Consider the following 26,163-nt stretch of genomic DNA (forward strand, 5'->3'; position numbering starts at 1 on the left):
TATAAAAAGGCATTCTTGCAGAACACACTGAACAATAAAGTCAGAGAAAGCTGAATATAAGCATACATCAAAATACTGGCAGTTTTTAGTTTCTTTTAAAAACAGTTATTTAGGAAAACAGAGCAATTTTACAGCTCATTACAAGTACCAGACATACAATATGAACCATTACAAAAATGAATTTAACACTTATGTTTAGAGAAACATTATGAAATAATATCGTCATCAAGTTTCCCTCCTTAGAATGGTAATAAAATTACAGTACAATTCTCTTTATGCACTTTGAGCTGGATTCACAAAAGGCCTTGGGTGCTTAACTGCTACTTTAGACATCTAAATCACCAGGCCACCGGGATACACAAATCCCCTGCTCAGCTGCCACTAAATACTATAGGAGCCTAAACTTGCTGGATTTCAATATTTTTGTAGTAAAAGTTCCCTGGGCACATTAGTTTTTGGCTCTGGGCATGTGCACTGTAGCCCCCTACTAACATTCAGACGTCTAAACATCAAAATGATTGACCAATCAAGGAGAAACAGGCATTCCTCTGCCTAAATTTTTTGTGGGGCCCAATCCAGTAAACATGCTCAGACCTTGATTTCTGGATCAGCCCCTCTATATGTAAATTCTAAAAAGCCAGGAAGAAAGGTGAGTATCTTCTTCACAACGTCTAGCCCAGTGGTTAGGGAAACTCTTTGAGACCTCGTATTTAAGCTCCTACTGCATCTGAGAGGAAGAAGGGATTTGTATAGGAATCTGCTACCTCTCAGGTGAATTCCCCACCCACTATGGGATATTCTGATGTGGGACTCCCTCACAACTTCTCCTGTTGACACTGTTCCACTCTGAATAAATAATTTTAAAAGTCTATGCAACTACAGAGTCAATATGTTTGCTCTGACTCTGGCCTAAAGATTATTTCATTTATCTACTGTCCACGGTCCATGTACAGTGTCCACCATCAGTGAGCGGCCCCACTGACTCCCTCGGGTGCCCACTAGTTCGTGCGGCACACCTCGACCAAGAGACCATTTGTAGGGCCTAGCCCTGGGTGAGGGCTGGGCAAACAGATAAGGGGTTCACACACACACACACACACACACACACACACACACACACACACACACACCAATAGTGCAAAGTCACACACACACACACACACACACACACACACACACACACACACCAAGAGTGCAAAGTCTAAGGAGCAGCCCTGGGTCAGGGCGACAAATAGCTACCACCGGTGGTGTAGTAGAATGCAGTCCGGCCAAGTCCCGGCCGGGCAGGGGTAGTATCTCCTCACTTCTGGAGAGCCAACAAGCGCAGGGGTTTTGCCCCCACCAAGAGAACCTGCCACCCAAGGGCAAGGGTGGCAGTGGGGGGGACACGGGCCCTCCCTACTCCACCTTGTCGCTGCCCAGGGCCCTAATAGTGGCCGCCCCATGGCCACAGCCACCAAGTTGGTGGGGATCCGGGCCATTACACGCCAACTCGGTCAAGGGGCCAGCTGGGTTCCAGGCCACGACACACTGCCCACCCGACCTCCATCTCCTCAGTCATCCCAGAGTCAGCTGTCCCTGGGCCACTTCCGAAGTTCCCCGGGGGCTTACCCGGCTCTGGTGCTGCTCTGGTGGGTCGGCAGGGAATGGAGGCGCTGGAAGGGCTCCATGCGTTTGGGCTCCAGCAGGTGTCCAGGTGGGCCAGCACAGGCATAGGGGCCCAGCAAGGGTCCTGGCAGGCTTAGCATGTCCTCGGGCAGCAGTAGCCAGGGCCTTGGCAGCCCAGGCCTTGGCAGCCCAGGCCAGGGCTCAGGAGTCGGCAGGGGCACGGGTGGCCCAACCCAGTCTTCTGACTGGGATTGGCGCAGCCGAGCCCTTAGAGGTGGGAGCGGGAGGTGAGCGTCTGGCCTGGACGGCTGCTTGGCTCTGACTGAGCTCTCTGCTCTTATACCACTAGTCCCACCCTCTGACTTCCTGTGGGCGTGGCTGGACTGGCTCACCAAGGTGTCTTAGAGGGCACTTCCTCCTCTGGGTCAGTAGGGTTGCCAGATGATGTAACAAAAAATACTGAACCCAGCAGCACTCAATCGCAGATGCTTTCTGCCCTTGTTTCAGGGCCCCACTTTCCAGGTCAGCTAACTGAGTCACCAATCTGAAAACATCCATTCAACATGAAGCAACAGTGAAAAAAAGCTAACAGAATACTAGAAACCATTAGTAAGGAATAAATAATATGACAATGCTTCTATATAATACCTGGTACACTCACATCTTGAATACTGCCTGCAATCTGGTCCCCTATATCAAAAAAGGTACATCAGAATAGAAAGAGGTACAGAAAACAGCAACAACAAAAAATGAGTTGTAATATAAAACAGCTTCCATATGTAGAGAGATTTAAAGACTTGGATTTTTTTAGTTTGGAAGAGGTGACTAAAGGGTAATATGATAAAGGTCTATAAAACCTTGATTGGTGTGGAGAAAATGAATAAAGACATGTTATATACTCTCTCATATAACACAAGAACTAGAGGTCACCTAATGAAATTAATAGGCAGCAGGTTTAAAACAAGCTCAAGGAAGTACAGGTTGGACCTCCCTGATCTGGCACCTTCGGGTCCTGACCTGTCCCAAATGAGGGCATTTGCTGGACCAGGGGAGCCGCAGCCAGGTCCCCACAGCCACAGTCAGGTCTCTGCGGCCGCCATTAGGCCCCCGCTGGGGCCAGAACTCCCTGCTGTGCCATCTGCCCCCACCAACATGGGGCTCCCAGCTGAGTCGCTGGCCTCCCCATCACATTTCTGCCCCATGGCCAGACCTCCCTATACCTAGACTCTGTGGTCCAAGAACATCCATGATCCGGTTGCCAAACCAGAGAGGCCCAGTTAAGGGAGATACAACCTGTACTTCTTCATATCACACACACAACCTATAGAACTCTTTGCAAGGGGACATTGTGAAGGCCAAAGCTACAACAGGGTTCAAGAAACTAGATAAATTCTTGGATAATAGGTCCATCAAATGCTGAAATCATGACTCAGTGGATCCTTGATGAGCGGAGAAGATTCAGAACAGGTTATCCAAAATATCTTGAATATGTGCTAGAACTAGGTACATTCCTTTAGTCAATGACTAAACCAAAAACCATTTCCACTTAGCCAAACAGAGGTAATTGATGAAAAAAATTGCCCCGTTTGTTTATTCAACAAACTCTCTTTTGTGCATGATTGAGAACCCACTCTTCATTAACATGGTTCAGTCATTAAGACCAGGATACAGTCCACTCAACACAGCAGCTATCACAAGCAAATTTCTCTTCCATACACTTTATCCAGCAACCAAGCAATGTGCTAAGTCTAGAGGGCAAAATTGTTAACTTGAATCTTGATGGGTGGGGCAATGTCCACAAGGATCCTGTTGTACATGCTTGCGTGACAAAAGAAGGGACTGTCTTCTATACAGAAACAACTGATACATCAAAAAATACGCATACAGGAAAATACTTACAAGAAGTAGCAGTAAAAGTTATAACGAATTGTGGGGAAAAAAATCAAATGTCTAGCATGCAGCATAGTCACAGACAATACTGCAAATGTATGCAAGATGAGAACAAAATTGAGTTTGTAAACAAAATTGTGACAAAACAGATGGCAGTCAGAGCCTAAGTTCTGAACATTGGGCTTAAGAGAAATATTTAACACATACTGAGTACCCTGAAGCCTATTTCTGTAGCCTTAAACAAAATGCAGGAAAATAGCTGTTTTATTGCTGATTCAGTTGAAATTTAGAAGGAACTGAGTGAGATCTAAAAAAAAGAAATATGCAATGAGAGTTAAATTACAAGCATTAAAAAAAACAAATGGGACAAACACTGTATCCGGCCCTTTTTCTTGCAAATCATATATATAGTAGCCCAGTGTCTGAGAGTCTAACGCCGAAATGCTGGCTGTTCCCTCTGGGGGGCGCTGTTGCCTGAAATGCTGGCTGTTCCCTCTGGTCGTCCCATACTGCATGGGGAGTGTGGGGCTCAAATGGCTGCTTGCGCCGCTTGCTCCCCCGCGGTGGCCCGGCTAAGCAGCGCAGAAGTCAGCCGAGCGCCACGGCAGAAGGGGAAAGGGAGCGGGGCGGTGACGTACATGCCCAGGGGGTGGAGCCTGGCCATGTATGTCACCACCTCGCCTCCCTTCACCTCCTGCCGTGGCGCTCGGCTGACTTCTGCAACGCTCAGCTGGGCCGCCACGGGGCAGCAAGCAGCCGTTTGGACTTCCCCGTGTTGGCCCGGCTAAGCATTGCAGAAGTCAGCCGAGTGCCACGGCGGGAGGCGAAGGGGGGCGGAGCAGTGACGTGCAGCGTGACAGCGGCTCCAGGCCCCGCCCCATGGCCGTGAATGTCACTGCCCCCCTTCGCCTCCCACCGTGGCGCTCGGCTGACTTCTGCAATGCTCAGCCAGTCCACCGCATGGGAGCAAGTGGTGCAAGTGACCATGTGGACTCCGCCGTCCCCTGAGTGAGAGGCAAGAGGAGGAGGAGGAGAAGAGAAAGAGAGAGACGGAGAGAGAGGCAGGAGGCGAAGGAAAGCTGAGAGAGAGAGGGAGGGGGAGATAGGAGGAGGAGGAGAGAGAGAGAGAGAAAAAAAAAGAGACGGAGCGAGAGACGGGAGGCTCAGGAGAGAAAACCAACGTGGAGGAGAGACGTGAAAATCCCATAATGACGGGCTAATTGGCTAGTATTCTCAATATTAGCTGCCAGGATCAAACTTTCACTGCTGAAGAAGAGGAGTTGGCTATGGCACGGGCATCTAGCAATCATTCCTCCATGCCAACTATAATAAACTTCAGAGCTAAGGGTGAACCACTCAAGAAATATTTGTTTGCTGATGTTGTTTTAAAGAAAGTCACACCAATGAACTAATGGAAGTCACTTAAGCACTTGGATTCTAAGACTTTTGTAGTGATAATCTCACTTAACACAGCAGTAGCTTCTTCTGCTGGAGTAGAAAAAATATTTTCTTCCTTTTGGAGTAATTCATTGCAACTTGAGAAATTGTTTGGTACCTGAAAAGCAGGAAAGCTTGTTTTTTCTTTTCCAGATTTTGAACAAACAGTAAGAAACAGAAGGTGAAGACTACTGAGTTAGCTGCAGAAGCCAATATCTTGAGTTTCTCATGTTGAACTATTTTAATTAAAAACAATAGTAACAAAAACAAACCTGACTTAAAAAATCTTGAATATTTAACTAAATTCAAATTGTTTTATTCAACTATTATAATTTTTGCTGAGAAGAAAAAAAATTTAGAATACATAACGTTGTTTTAGTTAAACAAAACAATGTAAATGTCTGTCTAGTTATTTTTTCCTCCTAATAGTTGGCCTCCGTCGGTCAGTTGACCATGGATGACGTATCCTAGTTCTCGTCTTGGTTCGTGTCGAATTGTCTGGGACAGCGTCGGGGACAGCGTCGTTGGTGGCTGAAAAGGCCAATCCGGGACAGGCATTCTTTGCCGCAGAAGTCGCAGCTATAGGTGGTTCCCTGGCTGTTGTTGTTGCGTAACTTCCTGCGGGCTCGCTTTTCTTCTGATGCACGCATCATGTTCGTTTCGCCTGACTTGAGCTGTGTGGTCAGGGTGCCCCTCCACTTTGGGCGGTCTGCTGTGAGGTCTTCCCAGGACTGCGTGTTTATGTCGATGGCTTTCATGTCCCTCTTCACGACATCTTTAAATCGCAGGTTCGGGCGCCCTGTGGTTCTCTTCCCAGATGCCAGTTCCCCATAGAGGATGTCCTTTGGGATCCTCCCATCCTCCATGCGGCGTACATGGCCAAGCCAACGCAGGCGACGTTGTCGGAGCATGGTGTACATGCTGGGGAGGCCGGCTCGAGTCAGAACTTCGAGGTTGGAGACTTTGTCTTGCCAGGTAATACCCAGGATGCGGCGCAGACCTCGTAGATGGAAGGCGTTCAGTCTCCGCTCTTGTCTCGCGTATGTGGTCCATGTCTCGCTCCCGTACAGCAGGGTGCTGATGACGCAGGCGTTGTACACTGCCATCTTTGTTGCGGTTGTCAGCCTGGGGTTGGTCCACACTCGGGTTGTCAGGCGGGCTAAAGTAGAGGCTGCCTTCCCGATCCTCTTGTCGAGCTCAGCGTCAAGGGAGAGATTATCGGTGATTGTGGAGCCCAAGTACGTGAACTGGTGGACGACGTCAAGCTGGTAGTCGTCTACTGTGATGGCTGGTGGAGTGACAGTGTCCTGGCTTAGGACGTTTGTTTTTTTCAAACTGATAGTCAGCCCAAAGTCTTTGCAGGCCATGGAAAAACGGCTCATCAGCGACTGTAGTTCTTCCTGGGTGTGTGTGACGACTGCTGCGTCGTCTGCAAATATCATGTCCCTGATCAGCGTCTCGCGTATCTTCGTCTTGGCTTTGAGGCGAGAGAGATTGAATAGCTTGCCGTCCGATCTGGTGCGGAGGTAGATTCCTTCCGTTGCTGAGCCGAAGGCATGCTTGAGGAGCAGGGCAAAGAAGATCCCAAACAATGTGGGGGCAAGAACGCAGCCTTGCTTGACGCCGCTGCTGATGCTGAAAGGCTCGGAGCAACTGCCGTTAAACTGCACTGTTCCCTTCATGTCTGTGTGGAAGGATTCAATCAAACTCTGCAGTTTTGGTGGGCAGCCGATCTTGTGAAGGATTTTGAAGAGTCCGTCTCTGCTGACCAGGTCAAAGGCTTTGGTGAGATCAATGAAGGAGACGTACAGGGGCATCTGCTGTTCTCTACACTTCTCCTGGAGTTGTCGTAGGGAGAAAATCATGTCTACGGTTGACCGTTCTGCGCGGAAACCACACTGTGACTCCGGGTAGACACGTTCAGCCAGCTTCTGCAGTCGGGTCAAGATGACCTTAGCAAATACTTTGCCTACGATGCTAAGAAGGGAGATGCCTCTGTAGTTGTTGCAATCACTTCTCTCGCCCTTATTCTTGTAGAGGGTGACGATCTTAGCATCCCGCATATCCTGCGGTATGGCTCCTTCTTTCCAGCACTGACAGAGCACTTTGTGAAGAGGGTGCAGTAGGGAACACTTGCACTGTTTCAGCAGGTCTGGAGGAATCCCGTCGCTGCCGGGGGCTTTTCTTGAGGCCAGTTTATCAACAGCCTTGCTGAGCTCTTCTACTGTTGGCTCTGCATCAAGTTCTTCCATTATTGGCAGGCATTCAATGGCATCTAATGCTGCGGAGGTCACCGTATTCCGTCTGGAGTAGAGGTCAGAGTAGTGTTCCACCCATCTCCCCAACTGTTGTTGCTTGTCGGAGATTATTTCTCCAGTAGATGACTTGAGGGGTGCTGTTTTGCTCTTGGTAGGGCCCAGCGCTTTCTTGATGCCGTCGTACATGCCTCTTGTGTTCCCTGATATGGCTGCTTTCTGGATGTCGTTGCTGAGCTGCTGCCAATATTCGTTCGCACAGTGTCTGGCAACCTGTTGAGCCTTGCTCCTAGTAGCCCTGAGAATTTGTAGGTTCCTCTGGCTTGGTGACCGCTTGTATTCTGCCAGGGCGGCGCGCTTGGCTTCTATGACTGGAATCATCACAGAGGACTTTGCTTCAAACCAGTCGTGCGTCTTTGTGGTCCTCTTTCCAAAGGTTGCCAGGGCAGTGCAGTGCATTATGTTCCGCAGTGTTTCCCACTTTTCCATGGCAGAGTCTCCTGTCTGTGTGGCGTCAAGTTCCTTCTCAAGCGCTTCTGCGAATTTCTGCGTCAGGTCAGGCTGCGACATCTTGCTGACGTCGATGCGAGGATTTCCTTGTTTCCTTGAACGATAAAACCTCTTTGGGTTCAGCCTGATCTTGCAGCACACTAAGGAGTGGTCTGTGTTGCAGTCAGCGCTATGATAAGAGCGTACGTGCAGGACGCAATTGATAGCTGAGCGGCGAACTAGTATAAGGTCCAACTGGTGCCAGTGTTTCGAGCGCGGATGTCGCCAGGAGACCTTATGCTGGGGCTTGGTCTGAAAGTATGAGTTGGTGATGCACAGGTTGTAGAAAGTGCAGAGCTCGAGCAGGCGTTGGCCGTTCTCGTTCATTTTGCCGACGCCAAATTTTCCGAGGCACGAAGGCCATGAGTCATTGTCCGCACCTACTCTGGCATTGAAGTCACCCAGAAGGATGAGTTGTTCCTTGTCGGGGATGCTGTTGATGACAGATGTTAGGTTCTCATAGAACCGGTCTTTAGTTTCCAATGTTGCGTTCAGAGTTGGGGCGTATACGCTGACGAGGGTGATAGGGCCCGTGGTGGTGTTGAGACGAAGGGTGAGGAGTCGTTCTGAGCCATTACTGCCTGGTTCTACCATACTCAGTAGGCTATTTTTCACCGCGAAAGCTACGCCATGCTGTCTGGGCTCGTCTGGGGCCTTTCCCTGCCAGTAGAAGGTGTAGTCTTTTTCTTTCAGAATGCCTGAGTCTGTCAGTCGTGTTTCCTGTAGGGCGGCGATGTCTACGTTCAGCCTCAGAAGTTCGTTGTTGATGACTGCTGTCTTTCGTAGGTCGTCAATGTCCCATACGTCTTCGGAGAGGCCCGTCAACATTGTACGGACATTCCAACATCCCAGTTTAAGAGGTGGTCTCTTTCTCAGTGTTTTGTTGCCTGGTGCGATGGTTGCAGCCTGCCGTTCGGAATATTCCTAATCCCCATGCACCCAGTGAGGAAAGCAGACTGTGGCGGGGCAGTACCTGACTGTCTGGGGGCTGCCCAGCTTGAGGCGGGCGGTAACTGCCCAGTGAGACCCGAAGATCCCTCCCACCGTCGGGAACAACCCCTGGCGCCATGCTCTACGCCAATTGAGCTGTGTCTTATAACCGGTAAACTGTTGCTCCCCGTGTTGTTTCCGCGCTAGTAGCGCTAGCGAGGCTGGAGTGTCCTCTCCAGGGTTGCGAGATATGTTGGTAGTCGGATACTAGCCAGGGTGATGTAATATGGAGGAACAGGCTATTGCCCACGTAGCGGGTCCCCCCTCTCCACGTCGTTGATGAATCCAAAGGAACAGCAGGGCTGCTACAGTTTGGCATCGGCGCCGTCGCAGGAGTTGCCAGAGCGAGGCTGCAAGCAGCGTCGAACTGTCTTAGGGACTCCGACTCCGGATTTTTCCTCGAGGTTTACTCCTGAAGCCTTTTCCATGGAAGAATATAGCCGCAAGGCAGCGGAGGTTTAAAATCAGGGTTTTCCTTCCCCTAGATGAACTGCCTTCTAGGCTGACGAGTATCATCTCCCCGAAGCAACTGGTTATAAGGCGCCAGTGACCCGCCTGCGCCCCTTCTCCTGTCAGTTAAAACAGTTCCGCCGGGTTTACAAGCTAAACCGCACGTGAAGGCCAGGAGCTGGACTTGGTTGTCAGAGGCTATTGGAGACGCACGCCGTATAGGGGTACTTTTATAGACAGTGGGAGCTTATCCCCACTACCACCCCTGGCTATGACAACCTTGGAACTTCCAAGGTTTAAACATCATGATTTAAACCAAATGCATCCTCCTAATACAGCAAGAAAATCCCGTTAATCTGATTAATCTGTTGAGTTGGAGATAATTCACCTCCCAATGACTTCATAAATATGTTTCAATTACCTTTGATAAATGAAATAACCAATCATTCATTTTCAGATATAGCTGTAAAACTATCCTAAAATGTTTTCAAAATAAATCATTTTTTAAAAATGTATAGTGTGTACCTTCTAAAAATGAAACCTACATCTCTCACCCGAACCTGGCTCTTCGGGGTTAATACAATCTACTCGCCACAGGCCCGGCCAATAAGAATGCACTTTTATGTAGAAAAATGTGATTAAATCAAGTCTTCCTGACTAGTGATTTACATCATGATTTAAACCAAATGCATCCTGATGTATTCAGACTTTGATGATCCAGAATAGGCCTCCCTTGAACTTCAGGATCAAGAAATAGCATGAGTAGGAACCCTTTCACCAATGCTGCAGGGAAATTTCTTCTATAGTTCCCTAAGCAAGAAGAGTCTGGACCTGCTTAAAGGGTCAGGACTCGCTAGAGGGTTCCAGAAAAGGGAAATGGAAAGAATTGGATGATATTACCTAATCCCACAGTGCTTAGAAGCCACTTGTCTGAAGTTATTGACTTTCAAGCATCGTGGAAGTTGGACAGCGTGATTGTAAAATGGAGGCAAAATGGACTGGATGATGGCAAGCGATATGCTGCCCTTGAAACAAGAGTCAAATCAACTGCTTGTCAGTAGTTGATGGAGGACAAGCTGGACGGCAGCACCTGGAATCAGAAGGTCTGCTCCTATATGATTTATGTCGCCTCTTTTCTGTTGTGGAGCAGAATAAAATGACTGCCTCAAATACCACTAGGAAGACTGGTGGAATTATTGCTGTTGCTGCTCCTCCACATGATGAAAGTTTTTAACTACTGGAGTATAAACCCCTAGAGATGGTAAAGTAGCCCTGGAGTCCTTACAAGAATCTAACACCTGATGAAAAACCAAAAAATCAACCATTAAGGTGAAAGTCTTCTACGATCTGGTGAAATCTGTATTACTCCTGACATAAATGAGAGCCAAGAAGTCCTCCACATTATTATAGGTGAATGCTAATCCTAAATGAGGTGTCAATCACATTAAGCACCAATTTGAGTAATATCTAAACCACTAATCAACCCTCTACTAGGAAACCTCAAATTCTTCCCTGACATCCTTAAGAAATGTATCTGTAAATAAAGATATTCTATTTGAATGTGCAAAAGACATTGTATTCCAATTCAAAAAGGCTGTTTAAGATTTGATTTTGACAAATGGGGGGAAAGGGAGGACTGCTTGAGAATTTAAAAGCGGAAGGCAGCTTGGGCAAAAGTCATCATGAAATGATAGGAAGGAGGACAGCAAAATAAAGACAATGGATTTCAAGAAGCTAGACTTTAGAAAACTCAGGAAGTTGGTACAGAGGGAAAAACAATAGAAAACTACCAGCAGTTTTTCAGAGAGACATTATTAAGGGCACAAAAGTAAACTACCCTACAGCATATTTAAAGCAGAAAGTATGGCAAGAGATCCTGCCATACTTAATCAGGAGTTAATCAGGAGATCCTGAATGATCTAAAAATCAAAAAAGATTCCTACAAAAAGTAGAAAGTAGGTCAAATTACAAAGGATGAATACAAACAAACACAAGTATGTAGGAAACAAAATTAGAAAGCCCACGGCACAAAACAAGATCAAACTAGTTAGAGACAAAGGATAACGAGAAAATATTCTACAAACACATTAGAAGCATGAGGAAGACCAAGAACAGGGTAGGACCATAATTCTATGAATGGGGAAAAACAACAACAGAAAATGTGCAAATGACAGAGATGTTTAATGGCTTATTTCAGTTTTCATCAAGAAAGTTGGTGGTAATTGGACATCTAACATAGTCAACGCCAGTGAAAACAAGGTAGGATCAGATGCTAAAATAGGAAACGAAGTTAAAAATGATTTAGACAAATTAGATATCAAGTCACCAGGGCCTGATGAAATACAACCTAGAATACTGAAAGAACCAACTGAAAGGATATCTGAACATTTAGCAATTATCTTTAAAAAGTCATGCAAACCAGGAAAGGTTCCAGAAGACTGGAAAAGGGCAAATGTAGTATCAATCTATAAAAAAGGAAAGAAGAATAATGGGTGGAATTACAAAGCAATCAGCTTAACTTATGGACCTGAAAAGATAATGTAGCAAATAAGCAATGAATATATAAACATCTACACCAGTCAGCAGACCAGCAGCAGGCCACAATCTCCTGTCTGACTGGCCATGGCACATTGCCAGGCCATGCCCCCAGCTTCTGGTTAGCTCTGCCCCCCTATGACTCCCAGGGAATTCACTTCCTGCGCACTTCTGCAAGCAGCATCAGACTGAGTGGGGCAGCTGGTAGCTGGGTGTGCTATGGCTGGAGCCAGGACCACAGTGAAGCTGTCCCTACTGGGCAGGGGCGGCCCATGAGCCTAGGCGAACTATGCAGTTGCCTAGAACACCGCTGCCCTGGGCACCCAATGACGACGTCACGGCCATTAACGGCCATGTGCGGGGGGAGGGGAGAAGCCAGCAGCCACAGTCAACCTCAGACTGCTCCTGCTAGTGGGGCAGCTTCACTGTGGCCCCAGTTCCAGCACCAGAGAGCGCTACGTGGCCTGGCCGGCGGGGCCAACTACCACATGCAGAGCGGCTGCCCAATGTCAGGTGAAGCGTGGTTGCTTCTGTGACCCCGTTATCCTCTCTCCCTGCTCCATGGGAGTCTCCCCGTGGCCTCCAGCTGCTCCCAGCCAGCAGGTACACGTATTATTATGCATTATTAAGTACATAGAAAAATATGAATGTGCACAATGAGTCAGCACTGACAGACCTGTTATTACTGCCTCTAATACTGATGCAAATGAGGAAAAAGGTTTGACCTAGAGAATACCCCTTAACAAGTATTAGCAACTATTTTATCAGTTTTTTAAATGTGTGTGTGTGTGAGCAGTTTTTCAAATTCTTGTTAACCATCATGCCCCTCCCTTTGATTTGCTTGATAAACCATGGGCTAAAATTAACATAACGAGTATGCAACTATGTACATAAATTAATTGCCATAATGAATATGCAAATATTTCAGTGCCAATCCGCCAACAGTTTTTGAATGAGTTTGCCGATTTGTGGTATAAAAAAAGACTGAAGTACACTTAATCCAAGTTAGGCATTATTGTACTGTCCAATATATCTTTTCGTGCTTAGAAAAAGGAATGCATACAAGAACAAATCTGCTGCACAGAGGACCTCATCATAAGATGCTCTCTTTAAAAAAAAAAAAAAAAAAGGACAGTTTGCATTACAGAGTGCCTTGTTTTGAAAGAGCACTTTTGAAAAAAGGTATTATTCCTCGTAAAATGAGGTTTTCCACGGTAGAAAAAAATGCTGTGTTCTTTCGATTTACTTTTGAAAGAACGTGACAGCAGTCTAGACGCAGGGGAAATTTTTCCGAAAAAAAGGCCACTTTTTTTAAAAAAAACCTGTAATCCAGACACACCCAAAGAGGGGTTTTTTCCCCTAGTGACAGCAGCAGGAAGAAAAAGAAAATCTCAAAAGGAGTATATCAAGTTGAGAACAACTGACAAATTATAGGTCAAATATGAGGCAAAAAAGAAATTATGGCTGAAATGTACACATAGTGAAGCTCCACAGTTCTACTGAAAGCAAGGATCAGCTGTTTGATCAGGAAGGAACCAGTCAGGGGAGTTAGGAGATTTGACAAGGAGGGTTAAATGAGCAAAGCAGTAGCTTTCAAGTTATCAAGGCCAGTAAAAGGATATCACATCAGTCCAGAGGAGAGAGAACCTCGATCAGAACGAGAAACTTGGACTAATAATCAAAGAACAAATAATTTTGATCCCTGCCATGGCTAAAGGGAAATTCATCAATTCTTTCCAATTCAAAACCCCACACACACACAAATTCTACCATTACCAATCCATCTCCCACAATGAAAGAAAGGATTAAATATTACAAGTCACATAGTATATGTACGGTAAAATAAAACAAAACCAAAAAAAGGAAGAAAGGTTTTTGAGCCTCGGAATTTCTTTTTATTTTTAATTTGTTTGCATAATACCAATGTTTTATAACCTTTAGACTACAATGCATTATTTTAAAACTGCAGTATTTGAGCTCTCTTTCTGAGTTCTAACACGTCTGATAAAAAACGGAACAAAAATATTAAAATGACACACCTTTTTAGTGGCTGCAAACCCAATGTGCACAATGTCGATCCCAGTTTGCTTTCTCCTCTTAAAATTAGGGAATTTGGGGGAGAGAGTTTCAGAGAAAACTATCTTCCTCAGAACTACAAAGAATCCTAAGTAACATCTCATTAGTACAGCTCACATTTCAGCTTCCTGGCCACCCACTACACACTTAACTCCTTCCTTTGGGCCCTACCCCAGAGATTTTATAGGTCCCCCAAGGCTAACAGCCCAGGTCCACCTACGCTTACTGCTTCTCAGTCAGGAGCCACATCAATGAAGGAGTTTCGTAATTTGTTTGGTTTTTTGCTTCTCACATTTGTGCTTGTGTGGCCCCCCAGATTGATTTTTCTGAGGATCAACAGCCACCGACCGAAAAACGGTTCCCCACCCCGATTTCCCCACATTCACTTCAAAAAAAAGTGTACACACAGAATTGCAAATTTTTTAAACTCACTTTAGATAAACAGAAGCTTGATTTAGCAAGTGAGAGGCACTCACACTATCAGTTTCTGCAATTCAAGTGCAATTCAATACAGTATCTTCATCCAGAGTAAAATCTGATGCCTCTGCTTCTTTTCATTGCTTTGCCAAACAGCAATAAAATGAAATTACCAAGACTTGTGTCAACTTTAGTGCTGCCAAAGCCTGGTGAACAGCTTTACAGTTTTCAGACCATGTCAATTTCACATTACTGCTCCCAGGAACAGCTATGAACACCTGCAAGAGATATTCAAAAATACCCCACAATGAATGCATATTTGTAGTTGCTTGACAAGTTTCTCCATACTGTCCCTCCAATGTTCCTTTGTCTGACCTTGACAATCACCTTCTGATTTAAGGCTAGTTTAGCCTCCATACCGTGAAAGTCTTCGTAACTAGAATGATCCCATCTTCCTTAATCAAAGTAGATTTATTCAGCCACTAATCAATAAAGTTATACCAATAATATTTGCAAGGTTGGAACTGTACTCCTGAATCTTAGACTGGATTATAAATCAACTACAGTTTAAATTTGAGAGCTTCATTTCAGATGAAGAAAAATGTTATCAGGATTCTGAGAGATATTACAAGAAAACATCTAAATTTTTAGAAAGCTCATATAGAAAAATGTTTTACATTTGGAATTCTCTCTATTATTATTACTTCTAAATGTAAATATTCATCTGAGATTTTTTTTTAAATTTGGGTTATTTTAAAGGACCATTATCAACATGAAACCCCCATAAAAATAAATTTATAGATCATGACTCCAATCCTGCAAGTGTATCCACACAAAGATCTCTGGGCTCATGCGGAGACCTAATGAAGTCAAGAGTTTTGATTCCAACTGGATTATTTGAGTATAGGTTTATAAGGCCAGATGGAATCATTGTGATCTAGTCTGACATCTTGCATAATATAAGCCACAAGACAAGCCTAAATTAATTCCTGTTTAAACTAGAGCATTTTTTTTTTTAGAAAAATATACTTAGTTTTAAAATTGCAAGTGATTGACAATCTACATATGTTGTTCCAAAGGATAATTGTCTCTAGCGTTAAAAACCTGAACCTCAATTCTTAGTCTAAATTTGCCTAGCTTTAACTTCCAGTCACTGAATCTTATTATATCTTTGTCTACATAATGAAGAGACTTCTAGTATCAGATTTATATTCCCATATAGACATTCAGAGACAATGAAATCATGCCTTAACTTTCTCTTTGATAACTAAATAGACTGAGCTCCTTGATTCTACCATTATACAGAATGTTTTCCTATCCTTTTCTTAATGCCATGGTTCTTCTCCAATTTATTAAAGGCCTTCTTGAATTATGGACACCAGAACTGAGATAATATCCAAGGAGTGGTCACATCAGCACCCATTATAAAGGTAATGTAACTTCTACTCCTACTTAATCCCATTTTTTACATCTAAGGATCATTTTAGCCTTTTAGCCACAGCACCCCCAATGGAAGCTTATATTCAGCTGGTTATCCACTGTGGCCTCCAATTCTCTCTCAGACACTACTTCCCAGGATATTATCCTCCATCCTATTAGCATGGCCTGTATTTTTGCTACTACAGTACATGCATGACTCTATATTTGATTGCACTGAAATGCTTATTGCTTGCTTCCATCTAGTTTAACAAGTAAACCATGGCTACGTCTACACTGGCCCCTTTTCCAGAAGGGGCATGTTAATTTCAGAGATCGCAATAGGGAAATCCGCGGGGGATTTAAATATCCCCCGCGGCATTTAAATAAAAATGTCCGCCGCTTTTTTCCGGCTTTTAGAAAAGCCGGAAAAGAGCGTCTACACTGGCCCCGATCCTCCGGAAAAAGCGCCCTTTTCCGGAGGATCTTATTCAAAGTAGGAATAAGATCCTCCAGAAAAGGGCGCTTTTTCCGGAGGATCGGGGCCAGTGTAGACGCTCTTTTCCGGCTTTTCTAAAAGCCGGAAAAAAGCGGCGGACATTTTTATTTAAATGCCGCGGGGGATATTTAAATCCCCCGCGGATTTCCCTATTGCGATTTCAAAAATTACCATGCCCCTTCCGGAAAAGGGGCCAATGTAGACGTAGCCCATATGTATCAGCTGCTATTACAATACAAATCATGGCAATTATTTCACTCTTACAAGGGGATAAAAGGAGAAATTAAAGAAAAAGGGAAACAGCAGAGAACCATTACAACCATCTTCATCAGTGAGGATATTGAGGAGATAAATACCAGCATATGTAAGCTCCCTGAAGAACATCCATCAGCTTTTTATTGAGGAGTTAGGCCTTTACAGGAAAGGAATTCTGAAAGATGTTTCCATAAGAGAGACTGATAGGAGATGTAGTCCCAGACGAGCCATGCAACTGTGCCAGAATTATGTAAGTGTGGTTTTAGGCTCATAAGGACAGAAACAGGGGTTGGGTGAGATTTTCTACAGAAGCCAGGGAAGTTCAAAGACATCTGGAGAGAGCAGGTGGTGGTACTGAAAGACATGGGGAGATGGAATCTGGAGAAGAGTTATCTGCCAAGAGAGCTTAGGAAACTCTGACCCCAATAACAGAATTGTTGAAAAAGCCTGTGAGAACCAGCTATGAAAGAACACTTGCGGCTATGATGGAAGAAAAAAAGGCCGAGACAATAACACATGGAGATGGGACAGAGGCTCAGTTGCTGTTATATGTCCTTGTTTAGGAGCCCTGAGCTTCCACTTCCAGAGAAGATAGCAGGAATACCACCTTCAAACCCGAGTGTCAACACAAGGCAAAGAAGCACTGGAGCTCAGGGAAGTAAAAAGAAGGAAACTGTAGCTCAGGGAAGATGAAGTCATTGTTAAATCCAAGAAGGGCAATCCTGCATCTGTAAAGATAAACAACTGCACCTAGACCAGGGAGGGCAAAACACAGCCTGCAATCCACCACGCTCCCACCCTGCCCTGTTATCTCTGTGCTCACAGCAGCTCTCTGAATGCTGCAAGCCCAAGGAAAGAAGTGAAGAGTCTTTGCACAATGCCTCCATCCCCAGCAAAATCTTGCCACTCCCATTGGCCAGTTTCCAAATTTTGGCCCGTTTCAGAATTTATTGAACATATTTAGCAGATGAACAGAAAAGTGACAAAACGGTCAGAAAGCATTAATTTTAGGTAAATTAGGACTGAAGGCAACTATTAAGAACTTTCATGTGAAACACAAAGGCTGCGACTAGACTGGAATGATTTTGCGCAAATACTTTTAACAGAAAAGTTTTTCCGTTAAAAGTATTTGCACAAGAGAGCGTCTATATTGGCATGTGCCTTTGCGGAAAAGATTTGCTTTTGCACAAAAGCATCCATGCCAGTGTAGACGCTCTCTTGCACAAGAAAGCTCCGATGCCATTTTAGCCATCAGGCTTTCTTGCGCAAGAAATTAACTTGGCTGTCTACTCTGGGCCTCTTGTGCAAGAATACTTGCGCAAGAGGGCTTATCCCTGAGCGGGAGCGTCACAGTATTTGAGCAAGAACCACGGATTTTGTACAGTACAAAGTCAGTGTTCTTGCACAAATACTCGCGGCCAGTGTAGACAGGCGGCAAGATTTTGCGCAAAAGCAGTTGCTTTAGTGCAAAATCTTGCCAGTCTAGACACAGCCTGTAAGTCCCAATCACCCTAATTATTTGGGAGAATTTGAACATGTTTTCACTATGGGGAGTTATGTAATAACTAGGGAAGTAATATGTTGTGTAATTGGTTAATCAGTTAAACCAGAAGTTTACTTCACATTTAACCAGTTACCAATTAAGGACTGGGCTGGAGCGATACCTCCCACTCCCTCCTTCCCTCCCCTCCCCCCCGTCCATGGCTAGTCAACTACTCTATAGTCCCTGAGGGGCAGAGCTGGCCACAAGTACACACTTGTCCCACTCATGGGGAGCCCCTTGCCACTCTGCACTGCTACCTCTGTATCAGTGGCAGCAGTGTGGGTTGCCAGGTGGAGCCAATATGCAAAGGGAGCCAGTTTTAATAACGGATACATAGGCATCAGTGCAGGGTGGCAGCGGATCCTGTATGCAGGGGGGCTGACCTCCTCAAGGATAGAAGCTACTGGGAATAGGGGCTGCAAGTGCAAAGCAGACTCTGCCTGCAGTAAGCCAGGGCCCACTAAGGGGAGAGGCTACTTCGCAGAAGCCTCCACCGCCCTCTCTTCCGCACTGCTTCCTCTGATAGAGGCAGCAGCATGGGGGAGGGGGGAATGGAGGACAGGGCAAGCGGCACGACGGAGCCGATGCTCAGGGAACCTGCTTTTAAGCCGGCTCCCTCAGCACCAGCTCCTGCTTCCCCTGCCGCCTCTGATACAGAGGCAGTGAGGGGGGGAGGGGAAGGGGGGAGATTGTGAGTAGTCACTTAGATTAACCGATAAACTGATAAGGATTATCAGTTAAACGTCTACTCGAATACTTGTTGACATCCCTATTTGCAACAAGTCAAGCGTGAGGAGGAAAGTTAGCAAAAATTAAAGCTCCAATTTGATTACCTGCTTTTTTGGATAGCTCTAGAGGCAGAAGCACATGTGTACTATGTGTGTATTTTCTGAAGGGTCAGAACTCAGCAATGGTACAATGAATTGCTAAATTTGCATTAAAAAGTGTAACCATTCTTTCCACAGCAGCAAATGCATGTTTGTTCTATTACAAAATATTAAGACTTATGCTCCTAATCATTCTATTTTCTAGAGAATAGTTGCTGCTTATTATGGAGGTTAAAAAAAAATCTAACCTTTCCATGCTCAACTCCTACATGCAGCTCATGCTATTGATTTGGTCGCAAACTTTCCTTCTATGCCTGAATATAAATGTGTACATATAAAATAGTAACAGATCTCAAAAAGTAAAAAGTCTAAGTACAGCCACTATTTTCATAATAAAAAATTCTGATGTTACAATATAAATTCTTACTAAATTATGGAAAAGTTTAATTGAAACGGATAAAAAGCTATCAGGAAATAGATTGAACAGCACTAATTTGTATTAGTACAATACTTTTAGAATACAGAATATATTTTAAAGGATTAGAAGAAATATCCTGGGAAGAAAAAAAAATGTGTAACTAATCAAACTAACCAAAATCATCTGCCACAACTATGCACAAAAAACCCTTAGTTCTACAAAGTAAAAACTATCAGAGTATCACTCTTAATTATTAACACTCTCTCAAACCAGTCAACCTTTAAAAAGAACTTGGGCTGACAAGCAATTAAAAATTAACTGTGATTAGTCATGCTGTTAATAACAGAATATCATTTATTTAAATATTTTAGGTGTTTTCTATAGTTTCAAATACATTGATTTCAATTGCAATACAGAATACAAAGTGTACAGTGGTCGCTTTATTTTTATTACAAATATTTGCACTGCAAAAAAGCAAAAGACTTAGTATTGTTAAGTTCACCTAATACAAATACTGTATTGAGCCACCATTCTAGTAGACATGCATTCATACGGATGATAGGTTCTGATCAATAACAACCCAAAGCAGTGTAGACTGACCCATGTTCATTTTCATCATATGAATCATATGCCACCACCGGAAAGTTAATGTTCTTTTTTGGTGGGGCACTTTCTGTAGTTTTTGCATCAAAGTATTGCTCTTTTAAGCCTTTGGGAAGCATGCGCCACATCTCAACACTCACAGATTTTTGGAAGGCACTTTGGATTCTTAAACTGTAGGTCAAGTGCTGTAGCCATCTTTGAGGAATACCATATAGGTAACTTCTTCACATTTTATTAAAAGTATTCTTAAAACAAAAGTCATGCATCTGAGACTGCTATAAGCACGACATATGTGGCAGAATGAAGGTAAACCAAAGCTGGAGACATACAATTCTCCTCCAAAGAGTTCAGTCATAAATGTAATTAACATATTACAGGTTGAACCTCTATAAACCGGGACTCTCTGGTCCCACAACATCCATGGTCCAAAGCCACAGATGTTCCAGGACCAGAGAATCCCGGTGGAAGGCTAGGAGCCCTGCAGATTGGCAGAGGTGCGGGCTGCTGGCAGCAAGCTGACAGCAGGGCCAGAAGCCTAGATCACCACAGCTGAGAAGCCGGAGATGCCTTAGCACGACTGCCCAGCGGGATTGGGAGCCTGGCACGCTATAATAGGACTGCTCAGTGCGCCCCAAATGGGCTGTCCAGAGGGGCCAGTAGCACAGCAAGCTGCAAGAGCTGCCTGGAAGGGCAGAGCAGGAACCCAGCATGCTATGAGTGGGTTGCCCAGCATGGCAGGCAAGGGGGGGCGGGGACCAACAGGATAGAGGAGCCTGCAGCTGATCTAGCATGAGGGGGGCCGGTAGCAGGGAAGCCAGAAATAGCCTCTCCTGGTCCAGCAAAATCCGTCATCCTGGACTTGTCAGGTCCTGAGGGTGCCGGACCAGGGAGGTCCATCCTGTATTTTAAACAAGCATTATTAGCATGTAAGCATGTTTCAAGAATGGTGATAGAAATGTAGCCGTGTTAGTCTGGTGTAGCTGAAACAAAATACAGGACTATGTAGCACTTTAAAGACTAACAAGATGGTTTATTAGATGATGAGCTTTCGTGGGCCAGACCCACTTCCTCAGATCAAATAGTGGAAGAAAATAGTCACAACCATATATACCAAAGGATACAATTAAAAAAAATGAACACATATGAAAAAGACAAGTCACATTTCAGAACAGAAAGGGGATGCGGGGGGGGGGGGGAGAGGAAGGAAGGTGAATGCCTGTGAGTTAATGATATTAGAGGTGGGGAAGGGTAGATGTCTGTGAGTTAATGGTATTAGAGGTGATAAGTGGGGAAGCTCTCTTTGTAATGGGTAAGGTAGTTGGGGTCTTTGTTCAGCCCCCTGCGGAGAGTGTCGAATTTTAGCATGAATGCCAGTTCAGAGGATTCCCTTTCAAGTGCAGATTTGAAAGTCTTCTGAAGTAGGATGCATGTGATTAGGTCATTAAGACAGCGTCCTTTCTGGTTGAAATGGCAAGAAACTGTTTTTTCTTTGTGATCCTGCCTAATGTCTGGTTTGTGGGCATTGATTCTTTGGCGAAGTGTCTGAGACGTTTGTCCAATGTACATAGCAGACGGACACTTTTGGCACATGATAGCATAGATTATATTTCTGGATGCGCAGGAATATGTGTTCTTGATCTTATAACTCACTTGGTTAGGCCCAATAATGGTGTCAGCAGAGTGAATATGTGGACAAAGCTGGCAACGGGGTTTGTTGCAAGGGAAAGTACCAGGGTTGGTATTAGTGTGGTATGTCCTGTGGTTGTTGGTAAGAATCATCTTGAGGTTAGGTGGTTGTCTACAGGAGACTATGGGTCTGTCTCCCAGAGCTTCTTGGAGTTTAGTGTCCTGTTCCAGTATAGGCTGTAATTTATTGATAATGTGTTGGACAGGTTTAAGTTGGGAGTTGTAGGTGATGACAAGTGGTGTTCTATTGTTGGTTTTCTTGGGTCTGTCTTGTAGTACATGGTTTCTAGGTATTCGTTTGGCTCTTTCAATTTGCTTTTTTATTTCTCCAGGTGGGTAGTTGAGGTTTATAACTGCTTGGTAGAGATCCTGAAGCTTCTGGTCTCTGTCAGTGGGATTAGAGCAGATGAGGTTGTATCGAAGGGCTTGGCTATAGATGATGGATCGTATGGTGTGTGCTGGATGGGAGCTGGAAGCATGTAGGTAACTGTATGAGTCAGTGGGTTTTCTGTAGAGGGTGGTGTCTAATTTTCCATTTTTAATTTGTACTGTGGTGTCCAGGAAATGGATCTCTCGTATGGAATGGTCTAGGCTGAGGTTAATGGTGGGGTGTAGGTTGTTGAAATCTCTGTGGAATAACTCCAGTGTTTCTTGGCCATGCGTCCAGATCATAAAGACGTCATCGATGTAGCGTAAGTAGGGTAAAAGGGGACGGGAGTTGAGGAAACGTTGTTCTAGGTCAGCCATAAAGATATTAGCATACTGTGGGGCCATGCGTGTACCCAAGGCTGTGCCACTGATCTGGAGGTATAAGTTGTTCTCAGACTGGAAATAATTGTGGGTGAGAACAAAGTTACATAGGTCTGCTATCAGGTTGGCAGTGGTGTCCTCTGGGATAGTGTTTCTAATAGCTTGTAATCCGTCTTCATGTGGGAAGTTGGTGTACAGTGCTTTTACATCCACGGTGGAAGGATGGTGTTATTGGGGAGGTTATCGATGTTTTGTAGTTTCCTTAGGAAGTCAGTAGTGTCTCGGAGATAGCTGGGGGTGTTGGTTGCATAGGGTTTGAGGAAAGAGTCTACATAGCTGGATAGACCAGTAGTGAGTGTGCCAATATCAGAGATGATGGGGCGTCCGGGGTGTCCAGGTTTATGGATCTTGGGAAGCAGATAGAAAAATCCTGGTCAGGGGTCAGAAGGTGTTTCTGTGTGGATTTGTTCCCAAGTAGCTGTAGGGAGGCTTTTAAGGAGACAGAGTAATTTCTTTTGGTATTCCGAAGTGGGATCAGAGGAGAGAAGTTTGTAAAATGTTGTGTTGGAGAGTTGTCTGGTTGCCTCTTGGTTATAGTCGGCCTTATTCATAATGACCACAGCACCACCTTTGTCGGCTGGTTTGATTATAATGTCCAGGTTGTTTTTGAGACTCTGGACGGCATGTTGTTCAGCGTGGCTGAGATTGTGTGTCGATTGTTGTTGTTTGCAAATAATGTCAGTCTGTGCGTTGTTGCGGAAGCTTTGTATATAGAAATCCAGATTGTAATTCCGACCGTCAGGGGGAGTCCATATAGAATTATTCTTCCTTTTGTGTTGATAGGGGGGATCTGGTAGGTCAGATTGGTGTTCATTGGTGGTTTGGAAATATTCTCGGAGGCGGAGGTGGCAAAAAAAAGCTTCAAGGTCACCACAAAATTATAACCAGTTTGTGGGGGACGAGGGGCAGAAAGAGAGACCCTTGGACAAGACAGACTCTTCTGCTGGATTGAGTTTGTAGCTGGAGAGGTTAACAATATTATCCGGTGGGTTGAGGTTGTTGCTGTTGTAGCCTGTGGTGTGGAGCAGTTTGGAAAATTTATTGTCTTTTCTTTTTTGAAGGGAATAGAAGTGTGTATAGTAGATTTCTTGTCTGGTAGAACAAAAGTCTTGCAAGGTGTCAGTCAGTGTGGATGTTTGTCTTGAGATGAGACTCTCTAAGTTAGAAATGTCATTCTTGATGTTTTTCTGTTTCTTGTATAAAATACTTAGCAGGCGATTGAATGTTTCAAGAATGGTGATTGAAGTATAAAAGGCATACAAATGTTTAATACATCTGCCATGTAAATACTTTGCAATGCAGGCTACAAAAATTCTGAAGTGGGCAGCATTATTTCCTATTAATGTACACAGACTTGTTTCTCTTAGGGCACATCTAGACTGTACGTGGCTTTCGAAAGATGATATGCAAATTTGGCATGCATTTGCATATCTTCTTCCGATCCTGTTTTCGGAAGAGTTTTTTCGAAAAAAGGCAATCTAGACACGGTTCTTTAGAAAAAAACCTTTCAAAAGAACTCTTCTTCCTAAAAAAATGAGATATACAGGATTATTTTGAAAATGGGGGGGGAGGGTTTCAGAAGAACTGCATCTAGACTTCTTTTCTTTTTTAAACTCTTCTAAAAATGGGATTTCGAAAGCTGCAGGAAGTCGATACGTGCCCTTAGTGATTTGCTGAACAAGAAGTGGGACTAGGTAGAGTTGTAGGCTCTAAAGTTTTACATTGTTGCATAATTGCATTCAAAAGCAAAACAAAATGACACTTTCACAATAAAGAGATTACATACACTACAGTAGCTGTGTGAGGTGAATTGAAAAATGATATTCTATCATCATGTTTACAGTGCAAATATTTTAATCAACAATATAATGTGAGCACTGTATATTATATATTCTGCATTAATAGAAATAAATAATTTGAAAATGTAGAAAAGCATTCAAAAATATTTAATACATTTCAATAGTATACTATCATTTAACGGTGCTGTTGAAATGCAATTTTTTAAAACTGTGATTTTTTTGAGTTAATCACATTAGTAAACTGTGAGCAACATCCCTAAAAGAAACAATAACTACTTTCACCTTTGCAATATAAAGTTACCAAGTAGACATACAATGCAAGAATGCTGTACAACGGCAACTGCAATTTTGTGAAAGAATATCAACTTTTTTCTGAATGTGCCTCACAAGGTAACCTCCCTGGGCACACAGTTTCAGACTTGCAAATGGCCATTCTCAGACAGAAAAACTTCCAAAAACAGACTGCAGAGAGAAAGTGCTACAATGGTATTTATGCGCAAATATGATACCCTGAACCAAGGTCTAAATAAACACATGGAGTGGTTCTTGCATTACAATGGGTAATTTCCCATTCAGGTATTTTCACCTTCTCACCACTGTTGGAGATAAGCCACATCCATTCTGATTTAATTAGCACGATGTCACAGTTCCATCTCTGTATCATTTTCTCTCCTCTGTTTGCCTGCCTTTCTCTTCCTGTTCAGCATCTGAGGAAGTGAACTGTAGCTCACAAAAGCTTATGCTCTAATACTCTAATAATAATGTTAGTCTTTAAAGTGCCACCAGACTCCTTGTTGTTTTTGCTGAAACAGACTAACACAGCTACCCCTCTGAAAAGGGTAATTATAGTAAATGCAGACTTAAAATTCTAGACTTCCAGAATTGTTCTGTATAGCTCTATATTACACTATATTTGCAAACAATTAAACTATGTAGATTACATTTTCATGTTGTTTGATGTTAGAAGAAACTAGGTAAAACAGAAACCTGTAGACCCCTTGGTAATTAATTCATTGTGCTTTGTGGCAGAAAACACCACTGATAGGGATTCTAAGTTCTCTTTACTTGCCATGGTTGCCTGTATCACAATTTAAGCACCTCCTGACAATCATTTAACAATAGCACTTTGCCTCAGGCACGGTTATAGTATAAAGACTTGAGGCTAGATATTAAACAATGTTGTGGTCAGAGGAACAGCATGGGAATATTCTCTTCTCCCACAGCTCTGTATTTTATGTTCCTTTTAAGATTACTAGTGTGGGCTAACAAGATTTCAAACAATGGACCAAGTTTAATACAAAAGTTTTAAATTGGAAAGTTTTAAACTCAGAATAAACTGCCAATCCTCAATAGTATTACTTCATCAGAAAAAGATTCCTACTGGAAATTAAAACCTAAGTGGGGTAGGAAGCAGAGAAGAGAAACATAGCCCCAATGTGAGGTGAAGAGAATCAAGCACTCATTCTTGCAGCAGCCAACAGTTCCCAGGGCCCCACTCACCGCCCATCCCAGCTGAAAGCTCCCAGCCTTCCCCTCTCCCCAACTGTGTCAGTTTTGCACTCCCAGGTCCCTCTTCGACGGGATACTGCAAATTCATAAGAATACTTCTCTCTGTATTTGTATCATCCTGAACTGTAGAATTCTCATTCTTCAAGTTCAGCAGACATAAAAATTATCTCCAGTTATCAATGGGACAGATGCAACTGAATAAAGTAATTTAATATATCTTCCTAGATATTTTGGTTAGTACATAAGGTGCCACAGAACTACTCGTTTTTAAAGTTACAGACTAACATAGCTATCCCTTTGAGATTTTGCAACTGAGTAAGGTAACTGTCCTTAACATGCATCTATATATTATCAGGGAACCTAGATTTAAACAAGAGTGCTGACTGTCCTCCAGAAAGCTACAGTGAAATATAACAATGTCTTTAAACTGGAACATTAGCAGAGACAGTTTGTAGGTGATTGCAATGATTTTAATCTAATGTAGTTCATGATAATGTAATTATGTAGTTCATAACAATTAAATTATTATTAAAACAGTAAAGATGCCAATAATAGGCACATTCAATAACTAGAATATGAAAGTATATAAAT

At 43.8% G+C, this 26,163-nt stretch overlaps 1 protein-coding gene across 5 annotated transcripts in view; it reads right to left on the reverse strand.

Moving 5' to 3' along the window:
- Window positions 1–26,163, reverse strand: part of FUT8 (fucosyltransferase 8) — a 176,086-nt gene that overhangs the window by 144,906 nt on the left and 5,017 nt on the right. The window lies entirely within an intron of this gene.

The sequence above is a fragment of the Pelodiscus sinensis genome, chromosome 4, assembly GCF_049634645.1.
Source record: "Pelodiscus sinensis isolate JC-2024 chromosome 4, ASM4963464v1, whole genome shotgun sequence".
NCBI lineage: Eukaryota > Metazoa > Chordata > Testudines > Trionychidae > Pelodiscus > Pelodiscus sinensis.